The following is a 12,243-nucleotide window of genomic DNA, read 5'->3' on the forward strand; positions in this document are numbered from 1 at the left end:
AAGTATGATGGGCTTTGTCCTTATCAAAGGTATCTTGAAGTCGACCAAATGGTCACTGGGTACACACCCGTAAAAATGGGCTTCACGCCATAACCTTTTCTCCAGAGCATATTCAATGTCCAAAGTATTCATTTTTATATGCTACCTCCTCCACTACCTATTTTGTACTACTGCCATTTCAACTCTGACGCTTGGAATATACTTATTTTTTTTATTATTTACCTTAGGGCAATTCATTATGAAGTAAGGGATAATAAAAACATAACATTTCTTAGATTTTTTATTAAGGAAACCATATATTTCAATTAATGGAATACATACATTACAAATGATGTTTATTTATTTAAGGGTAACGAAATTGTTATCGATTTTGGGACCAAATTTTAATTGTGGTATTTTAGCCCTTTTCTTAAAGGGGGCGACTAATGCTGAGCGAAGACTGTCGCGGCTTTTCCCAAGTTTTCGGGACTTCTTTTTTTCACTCTCGATTTCAGCGAGCTCACAAGCGAGGTCAACCACCTGGGAATCCGTCGGAGTTAACCATCCATCTACCATCGACCCTCCGGGCTGGGTCAGGAGGGGTTCGGAGAGGTAAGATTCATCTGCGGCTGTTGTAGGGATATGGATGAGCCCCGCCAATGGGTTGACGTCTTCTTTTTCACGACACATCTCTACCATTTGTTTCTCCACCATTTCGAATCCAGCCACCATTTCCGCAACTACCCGCAGAGACTTCCTTATGTCATATTGGAAGTTTATTTCCTGTATTAGCAGGGGGCACGTTTCGGGCTGGGGCCCACCCCCTGCTTTCATCACTTCGCTCACCAACTGCCGATTCTTCCTCACTATGACTTCCTCCATCTTCCAAAGGTAATCGCGAAGTTTACAACGGAAGTCTGCGTAATATTGCTGTGAATTACGGATTTCAGCTTCATCTAAGAGGGGGACCTCCCAAGCTGTAAGGAAGAAACACTTTGATAATTATTGCATCCAAAATAATTAATGCCACACACACACATCCAAAATAATTATTTCCACACACACACCCAAAATAATTATTTCCACACACTACGTTTTATTTCACCAAAATTATTTGCGTCTCTATAAGTATTATATTAACTTCAGTAATATCAAAAATACAAGGACATACTCTCAGAAAGTTTGGGCAATTCCTCCCCCAAGAGGTATGCGTCGTTGCAGCGTGACATTGTCTATCTCCTACTTCGTTATGAATCGAAATATGGCTCAGAGAAGGGTATATATACAGTAACTACTAGGTCAAGCACGCACACGCACCCACACCTAGGCCTAACTTAGGCCACGCCTCCCGTTGACGAAACGATTAGGAGCACCGAGTGAGTAGGCCGTAATTCAACACACGCTCTCCTACAAACTGGCCCATCCCCCAGCAACATGGAAAATATGCGAGGAGGTAAATATAAATCCACAGTGAAATTTCAGTCTGTTTATATTGGAGATTATTTGTTCATAAAAGTATTGACCACGATTATGCTATGAAATTTCAGTCTGTTTACGACATCGAATATTACATTGTAATAAGCGTCTGTGTTCGCATTACTTTTCAGGTGGGAAAGATCAGAAAAGGAAACACGATGATAGTGAAACACACCTTCCACTCAAAAAAAGAAAAGGCCAACTAGCCAGTAAGTAATACTTAATAAAAAAAATGTACTATGAGGTATTAATATCTTTCTATTTGGACGTAGAAAGGATTTTTAATTTGACTTTATTACTTCAAGTAAATTAAAAACCTATTTTCTTTTATTGCCATCCAGACATTAATTACACAACGTAATGTGAGGTGTTAATACCTTTTGATTTGGATGTAGAAAGGATTTTTAATTTGACTTTAGAACTTCAAGTAAATTAAAAACCTATTTTCTCTTATTGCCAACCAGACATTAATATACACAACGTAATGTGAGGTGTTAATAACTTTCGATTTGGATGTAGAAAGGATTTTTAATTTGACTTTAGAACTTCAAGTAAATTAAAAACCTATTTTCTCTTATTGCCAACCAGACATTAATATACACAACGTAATGTGAGGTGTTAGTATCTTTCGATTTGGACGTAGAAAATTTTTTTAATTTGCCTTTAGAACTTCAAGTAAATTGAAAACCTATTTTCTATTATTGCCAACCAGACATTAATATACACAACGTAATGTGAGGTGTTAATAACTTTCGATTTGGATGTAGAAAGGATTTTTAATTCGACTTTCGAACTTCAAGTAAATTAAAAATAGTATTATCTCTTATTGTAGTGCTATCAACCAGACAGAAATTACTCGAAGAACCCCCACCTCAGGGGATTGCTTCAACATCCACTGCATACTTGCCCCCAGATTCGGACACCCCGGGGACGAGCACCCAGCTAAGAAACAGTCGCAAATTACTCGAAAAACTCCCGCCTCAGGGGATTGCTTCGACATCCACCGCAAGCAACCCCCCAGATTTACCTACAGTAACACCAGGGGCGACGCCCACTTCAGGACAGATGTTGAAGTTCGTTAGAAGAAAGACAGCCTTCGACAAGATGTACATAGAAGAGGAATACACATCATCTCGGTGAGCGATCCACTATTATTCTTTACATATCATAGTAATGATATACGAGGCTCTTTAGAACGGTATTTTAAAAATAAGATTTTTTCTGCTAAGATCGCTGGTCTTTTGACCTTAATCATAAAGAAACACACTTTCTTAGCGAAGGAGTAAACGGAAAATACGCTTATGGAGCTGTGGCTCCCGGCCACGGTTATCAATGCTAGGGAAATTGACGGCCTCCTAAATGAATGGGAGGATGCGGTAAATTCTAAGTTCCCTCGAATAGTCAATGAATTAATGGGAAGTGGGTGGATAGTGGAAGGCATTGACAACTTCAAACTTTTTTACCACCGCCAGGCGGTAATGGCTGGGTTGGGCGCCCCCCTTTACCCTAAAAATGATGTCCGTGGTGGGGTTTTTGTCTTTATTCCCTCGGAAATTGAGAATACCTGTTTTATTCAGTCTCTGGCTGCCTGTAGGATGTCTAAACAAACCCTAAATCCTCGTTGGGCGAATATAGCTCGATCTGTAAATAGCATCCGCCGTTGCATGCAATAAGTTAACTTCGACAAGGTTGCCATGCCTATTCAGTGGGAGGACATTTCACGCCTCGAGTTAATGAATCAACTCTCTATTTACATATATGAAATGGAAAGAGGGGGTATGGGAGGTATATCATTCAGTTGGCAAGGCGTGGAACTAAAAAATTATCAACTATTGTGCCCCTCCTACTAATGGGTAGTGACCATATTTGTCTCATTAAAGATTTTCACTGTTTTGTGAAAAAATTTGCTAGGGCAAATCCTTCCAATCCCCTTTATTTCTGCCATAACTGCCTATCGCAGCATGCGACAACAGACCGGCAAAAACGACATGAAGCTACCTGCGAGCTGTCAGTGGCGCTGAATTTTCCCTTTCGCGGGAGCACAGTAAGATTTAGAAACCCCCACAAGACGCAAAAGTTTTCTTATATTTGCGTCTTTGACTTAGAATTAGCATTGAAGAAATCCCCCGGGTCTTATGGTGTGGAGACCATACACGAATCAATAGCTTTTTGCTATATCATTATCGATGGCGAAGGAAAAAGAGCCACTTCCAGTCATTATTGTGGGAATGATTGCGTCAATAACTTTCTGTCAGACCCTAGTGATTGTTGGACGGCGATAAGATCACAGTGGAAAACATTCCCCATTGATATGTCGGCTGAGGATGAAAGAACTTTCCAACAGCAGACTGTATGCCAGCTGTGTAAGACACCATGATCATGCCAAATCTAAGAATAACTTTATTGGCGCTTACTACGCGCGTTGTAATTTACCGTTTTCGCGCACAATTCTAGTTACGACCTGGGTCTTATCCTTAAGGAATTGAAAACAAAAGTCGATATTACAATCATGACGAAGCAAGGGCTTAAAATTCAACGAATGAACGTCAATAATTTTGTTTTCCTCGACTCTTTAGCCTTTTTAGGATCTTCTTTGGATAGTTTAACCTCCGAATATTTTAGGGATGGAAGGAAGGCTGGCTTAACAGAGGATATGTTAAGCGAAATTAGAGATGACAAACTGCGGGGTGAAGTCATTCAAGGCAAATTACCTTTCTGGTATGACTATATAGACAGCATTGCAAAACTCAAGGAAACGCATTTGCCCCCCAAACCGTCATTTTACAAGCTAAAGGAGCGCGATATATCAGAGGAGGAATAGAAACGAGCTCAGCGTGTTTGGGATATAAGCAAATGTAAAACGTTGAAAGATTTTCTTCTCCTTTATTTCATTGTAGACACAGCTTTATTGGGGGATATTCTCATTTGGTGACGCTTCATACTTTATGATAAGTACGGCCTTGATTTACCACACTATGTTTCACTTCCATCCTACGCCTTTGACAGCTTCCTTAAGATGAGCAAGATTAAGTTGGATCACGTCTATGATGAGGAATTGTATAATCTAATCAGGCATAATGTTAGGGGGGGTTTCACTTCTGTGGTTTGTCAATCATTCACTGCCAACAACCGTGAAATAAATCCATCATTTAATCATGATCTCCACCAAAGTTCTTACATCCTTTATTTAGACTTCAACGCCCTGTATGCAACAGTTATGACTAAGAACCTTCCCACTGGTGGAATTCGTAAACTTTCCGATGAAGAAAAGGATCTGTTTTTAGGAAGGGGTATTGAAAATGCTAATACAAACGGGGATAAAGGACACTGGCTCCTCATCACTACTAAAGCACCTTCAGAAGAAGTTGCTAGAGCCACCGATGAACTGCCGTTATGCTTATCCCACGAGGAAGTTGCTTTTAGAAATTTATCACCCTACTGTAAAAGTGTACTAGAACACGAAGGGGGACGCATGACTGTAAAGTGTAAAAAGCTTATGGCCACCCATCAGAGTAAAAAAGAATATCTTATTTCCCTCCTTCTTTTACAGTTATATATGGAATTAGGCCTAGAACTAGAGGTTGTGCATTCAGTCTATGAATTCAGTCAAAGTGCTTACATGAAGGATTTTATTAAAACTAACATCGAAGCGAGGAGCGCAGCAACCTCATCTACAGAAAAAAAAAGCCTTCAAAGCCATGAGTAACTGCATCTTTGGGAAAACTTTACTCTACCCTTTGAAATACGCTGAAAAAAGTAAAGTTGTTACTAAGGCAGGCACCTACTTAAAGGAAGCCCGGAATCCGAGACTAAAATCAACCATCCATTTGTCAGAAGACTGTATTATCTGCACTTCTACCCTCCCTCAGGTCGTCATCAATATGCCTAATTACATAGGTTTTGCCATTCTAGAATCGGCCAAGTTTGACCTTTACTATTTCTTTTATAAGGTTCTCAAGAATAATTATGGAGATAGTGTCAAACTCCTTTACACCGATACAGATAGTTTCATTTTTGCTCTGGAAGTTGAGGATCTTAATTCGGAGTTAGCGCAATAACCCTTGAAATCATATGTGGATTTTTCCAACTTCGAGGTTGATCACCGGCTTTTTAGTAATGAGAGACAAGGGGAGCTGGGGCTTTTAAAATTAGAAACGGGGAGTAATCTTATAACCGAGGTGAAAGCGTTGAAACCTATAATGTATTCCATGCTAGTTCAGAAATAGGGTCACATTAATTGTGCGAAAGGTATACCAGGTCACATGCATGCTTCTATAAACCACTATCAGTATTCCCAAATCCTGGAAGATCATCGCGTCAACTATCTCACTGTATGGACAATTAGAAATATGAGAGGACAAATGAGTACCACTAAAGTAAAAAAGAAGTATCTCACGGCTTTTGATTCGAAGAGATACTATATAAGCCCATACAATTCTTATGCATACGGGCATCCCGATATTGAAGTTCGAATCAACAACCCCCTTCCCAAATTACTGAATCCACCTTCAGAACCAATCCCTCACGTTTCTGAAAATTTATGGAAAAAGAGAGAAGAAAAGGTTACAGTCTATTTTCCACCTACCGATAATGGAATGGCCGAAAACGGGGAGGAGTGAATACAAAACTTTACTGCAAATAATTACAGTGTCTAGCTTTCCCCATGTATTGTTTTGCAAGAGAAAATAAAAGGTTGGCACTTTCCATTGAAGGTTTTATTTATTCTGTGGTACTTATCTGACCACACTTTTATAATACCTTTCAGTCAGCTAGAGGTTTAGTTAAAATGTAAAAGTGCTTTAAAGCTACAGATTTGGACCTTTTTAGAGAGCCAGCACGTATCATTGTGTCTGGTTTCTTTAACTCGGGTAAATCCTACCTTATAAAAAAAATTAATAGTAAGATATGAAAGTAAGTTTACGCACATTATTAAGTGTGGCGTGGATCAACATACTTTGAAATCGCATCCAGTAACAGGACCAAAACTCTCCCTCTTTGCAAATATCGTTGACCCTATGAGTGAGATAGATACGGAAGCTGGCCCGTATTCTATTTTATATATCCTCGATGATATATTTTTCGAGGCTGTACAGGACAAATTTGTTGTGGATGTCTTTACTAAAGGACGTCATAAAAATATCTCTGCTATATTTATTACGCAAAATATGTTTTACAGCGGAAAATACGCCAGAAATATAAGTATAAACGCCTCCCATATGCTATTGCTGAGAACGAGGGATATATCGCAAGTCGAGTTATTAGGAAGGCAAATATTTGGTTCTCCTTTATTAAATTAATTTGTGAATGTTTATAAAAAGGCTGTTATGACTAAACCTTTTTCCCGGTTGTTGGTTGATTTAAGTTTAAATACTCCTAGCGAACTCCAGTTGAGGACAAATATAGCTGGGAGTTCTTCGTGCGAGGTTGTTTTTGGAGAATGGGAGATGTAAAGAGGAAGATTTTAGAAACGGTATATGAAAACTATTCCCACCCATCAAGTTTGGGAGGTAGCCTATTAATTCCATTTACAGAACCGCCAGAGCTCTAGACGCGCGAATTACCATAAATGACGTAAAAGACTATTTGACCACGAAAGATGCCCATGCTCTCCATACGCTTAAGAGAAAGAAATTCCCCAGACGTCAAATGGTGGCTCCAGCTCCAAAAGTTATCATCAGCTGCGATCTCGCTGATATGTGACGTTTATCTAAATTCAACAAAGGCGTAAACTACCTTCTCATTTGCATAGATATTTCCTCCCGTTACCTCAAGGTCGTTCGTCTTAGAAACAAGAAGGCGCAGACTCTGTTAATAGGGCTAAAAGCAATCCTTTCTCTACCTCAATTTCAGGGTGTTAGTCGGCTCCTTACTGATAGAGGGTCGGAATTTTATAAAAAACTTACAATCAAGTACCTAAAAGAAGAACATATAAAACTCTACAGCGTTTCCTCGTATGAAATCAGAGCCGCCGTGGCAGAACATGTTATATGCACTCTAAGCAAAAGATATATAAACAATTAACTCTGAGAAATACTCTCGCGTATCTTGATGTCTTCCCTGATCTCGTAAAAAACTATAATAGGTCCCCACACAGAGGGTTGGGAGGGGGAGTGTCCCCCCTCGAAGTTCATGGATATACAAACTCGGAAATCATTAAGCGACAATTTCGGCGTATGTATAAATCAAGCATCTTCACATCGAAACACAATAGTAAGGCGATAGCTGTAGGACAGACAGTGCGCATTGCAAGTGGGCTCCGTTGGTCGGTATTCCACCGTGGGTATAAAATTCAAAATACGCTAGAAATATTCAAAATTCGGAGCGTAGACCGGAGACAGGCTCCTTTGACTTATTATCTGGAGGATCTCGCTGGTGAAAAAATTGAGGGTATTTTTTATAAATCGGAACTAATACCCACAGCCATACCAGAAACTTTCCCTATTGACATTATCAAAAAGAAAGTTACGAAGGGTAAAGTCAAGTTTCTCGTGGCGTGGAGGGGTTACCCTCCGAGTTTTAACTCGTGGGTAGATAGTAAAGACGTTGAAAGGCTGTTGGGGGAAACTTAGAAATGATATCGCACATCCACAAACATGGGGATTTTCTTCTCTTCTTAAATAACCTCTCCCAGAAAAAAAGGGCTGAATTAATTCCTTTGCTACAGAGAACGCATCTCGACTGTTTACCATAGATCTTCGCTAACTTTTTGAAGGAAAATGTAACTCGCGATAGTAAAGCGATAGAAAAGGTAAAAAAATATAGGGGCGAAATAAGGACGGTAGCTCGGAAAAAGACACCGCTTAGAGAGAAAAGAAAAATCTTATCATCGTAGAGAGGAGGCGCAATCTTTCAGTCCTTCTTCCTCTCGTGGCGAGCCTAATTGGAGGTTTATTAGGAAAATAAGAGAATACTGTCTGGTACCGCAAAAGACGGTAGAAGGGTCTAATTACCACCAAGACGCTGGAGAAATAAGTGTTCAAAACACTAGGCAAACTGCAGAGGAAAATGGCAGGTGGGATAACCAGCAGGGTGCGGGGGGGGGGGGTGATAGAGATTTGCCCCAAAATTTAGTCAAAATGATACAAACGATGAAGTGTAAGTTGGAAAAAAGGAAACGAAACAAATTGGGCGAGAAAGGCACGCGTGATCCTCTCCCCCTCCCCACGCCACAGGCTTACTCCAATCCCCCTTTGGAGAATATAATTGACCTAAAATTACCCCCCACCAGCAGAAGGTACACCCTCGCTTTCCTTAAATTCTTCGAAGGCCGGGACGATGTCGAGTGGGATGATAGAGGGAACCTGAGAAAACCCTTCTACCATTTAAATTTAATAGACGTGTTTAAGAAATTAATTCAGCAAACGGGTGCTATTGAGGAAGAGGACATGCCTTTTTATAAAACCCTACTAGATACAGTTGGAGTGCCCTATACTTATATAAAGAATGCAAAAGCTCGGATGCAGATGTATGGAATTAAAGGAAAAGGGGGGAGAATAAGAGAGGAAAAAAAAAAGAAAAAAAAAGTAAAAGGTAAACTGCGGTGGGTGGCTTATTAGGAATAAATGCACACCGCTAAGTCTATGCGAAATACACGTCTTTGCATGTCGTGCTTGGAAGGCGTGTAAAGGGGGTGGAGTTTAAGTACTTTAGTTGTAGTCCTAGTTAGTTTAGGTTACATGATCAGTTTACAACACGATCCCAGCACGATGCAGTCCTCACCGCTAAAACTAAGAATCATCGACTTTACGGCGCCACTTCTAAGAAAGGGGAATGTGTGTTTGGTGGTGGGGGGCAATTCCATTGGCGTCGTATCCTACAGACTTGCGGCGCAAACATACAAAGTCTACCCCTACAGCAATATCGTGAACTGTCAAAGAAGGCTCTTTAATCTAAACCGATGCATTCGCGAAGACCGTCATCCCATTGGAAGTGTCATCTTACGGAAACCACGAGTTTTCCCACCGCGAGTGTGCCGTGCGGAGCCGAGTTGATAACGCATTTTAATTACGGGTATGCATATGATAATGATGCCGTATGTGACTACTTCAAGGGATATGCATTTCGCTTTAAACTTGAAGAATGATACAACTGAGGCGCATGTTTTCAACTTTAAGAGGGGTCTACAGGAATTGGAACAGTTTGCCCTGGAGAAAGGAAATGAGAGCGTAAATATATACGCCATCCCCATTGGAATTGGGAGGTCTGGTCGCGCTGATAGTGTATGGATGTTACACTATTTTCCAGAATTGGTGAACTTGGATAGGAAGTTGGCTGGTAAAGGTAAACAGATTATTTTGCTGGCAAGCGAATTGGATAACTTGGGAAGATTTTCCTTTGCTGCATCTGAAGATTTTCTGGCTGGTTGTGATGTTTTAATGTAATCTACTTATTTTCTTATTTATTAAAAAAAAAGAATCTACTTTATTCAAATAAATTTGATATGTTATAAATAAAAATATTTACTGTGTAAGATCCATCCTTTTGTGTTTTTTATCTTCGAATTAAACGTTCTTCTCATTCTGAGAAGGAGAATAATTAGGTAATAGTGGTGCTATTTAAATGTACTTGTTTTCTCATTTATCCATGTAAATTTGTTCATATGTTAAAAAAAAATACTGTGTAATGTTCACCCTTTGTATTTTTATCTTCGAGTTAAATGCTCTTCTCATTCTGGGAAGGAGAATAATTATTTAATAGGGGTGGTATTTAGATGTACTTGTTTTCTCATTTTATTCATGTAAATTTGTCCATATGTTAAGAACAAAAATATTACTGTTTAATGTTCACCCTTTTGTATTTTCATCTTCGAGTTGAATGTTCTCATTTGCGAATGAGAATAATTATGTAATAGAAGCTTCTTTAATAAAAAAATCTTACGTTAATTTAGTTGAAATATCCCCGTCTCATCTTAACTACTTCAGTTGGACCCTATGGCTGGAGAAAGTCATATAGTAACTCTGACATCTCTCGGAAATAGGGATATATTCCCTAAAAATAATGCGGGCAGCTTTACAAACAAGCTACAAAATAGTATAAAATTAGATCATAATTTGGAGCATGAAGTAGCCCTTGTCAATATCCATTACCCTAATGAAATTTATGGGCTTGTTAGTGGTGAACTCAATTCAGGGATAGAAATAATAACAAAAGTGAAATATCCTTAGGTGGGGAACCCACCGTAACTTCAGCTCTTGAGGAAATTTGTAAACCAAGAATAAGTATTCTATCCACTGATGCTGGGTATATGGTCTCCAGCATTAACGAAGATTTAACATACGCTTTGAGGAAGAGGCAATCCTTATAAAATTTTTTAAACAAATCCAGGTAATCCTCTAATCAAAACTCATAATTTGCACGCTCCTTTTCCCCCTTCCCCCACATCGGGAGTGAACTTTGTCCTCGTTTATTCGGATATTGTTGAAAGGCACTATTTCAGGGGTAAAAAAGTTAATATATTGGAGACTTTTAGTATGTGGGGCAGTAAAACGAGAGGGTATCATAATTATATGTATTACCCTTTAGGGACAAAGGAATTGGATTCAGTATCCATTCGCCTGACCGGCCAAGAAGGAAGGGAGATACACTTTCGTGAGGATGCTAGCACAATCTGCATCCTTTATATTAAGCCAAAGCAGAAAATTATATAAAAGCTGCAACATCCCACACCAAACGTTTATTCAAGAGCGTGTCACCATGAGGGTAGCCTTTCTTTCCCCGTCTTCTGAGGAGTTTAGTATCATGTTCGCTAGTTCCCCCATAAAACTCTTGTGTGGAGGGGCTTTAGGGGATATTGAGGTTTTAAGAGCCCCAAGACGTTCCCAGCAAGGGAGTGGGCTTTTCAGTCTATTAGCTGGACTCGCTAAAAGGGTTGCGCCCTTTGTGGCAAAGATGGTCCTGCCCTCGGCCCTTGAATTTTGGCAAAATGTCATGGGAGATTTACAACAGGGGACAAGAGATTTCAAATCAAGCCTTAAACAGAGGGGGTTGGAGGTGCTAAAATCAACAGGACGACATATTGTTACTAGCAAAGGGAAGAAAAGGAAAAATGTCAAAAGAAATGGGAAGAAAAGAGTTAATAAAAAGAAAATCTCATCACGAGGGAATATAGGATATAAAGACGTGTTTAGTGCAATGTGATTTAGTTCTGGTAAATAGGCGTCAGTGTGAAGTCATTCAACATGGCATCGACGGCACCGAGAATTGCGGGTCTTGTAGGGAGCGAACTTCCGACCGCAAAATACACTGCAGGAGTGGTGGATGCTTTTCCCAGACCTAATCGTTTATGAGTGGTGGAAGCTTCCGTGTTTGATCGGCAAATGAGTTTTATTCTACCAACAAATCTTACAACGGGGGGAGCAATAACTGTTCGTTATCTCGAATTTCATATTAATGGCGTAGAAGGAACACTAATTGATTTAGCCAGTTTGAGTATTGAACTACATTTAAAAGTCACGGCTCCCGATGGGAGCATGTTGGGGGATGATGTAAATGTTGTATTTATCAATTGTATGGCAAATACAATCTTCAAGTCGAGCCAAGTTTATATCGGCGAAAGGCTCGTAGAATCAAATCCCCATATCAATTACTGGTCTTTCATAAAGTTATTAGCTACAGCAAAGTCCCACACCGTCAAAACAGTCGGAACATCAATTTCAAACGTTTTACCAGACGATTATTTTACAAAATTGGACAAAATGGAAAAGGAGTGGGTTGATAAAGGTAAAAGAGAAGGATTGCATATTATTCATCCACTTATGCTCGATGTGGCTTCAGTAGATGAATATTTGA

Source organism: Palaemon carinicauda, chromosome 5, assembly GCF_036898095.1.
Source record: "Palaemon carinicauda isolate YSFRI2023 chromosome 5, ASM3689809v2, whole genome shotgun sequence".
NCBI classification, from domain to species: Eukaryota; Metazoa; Arthropoda; class Malacostraca; order Decapoda; family Palaemonidae; genus Palaemon; species Palaemon carinicauda.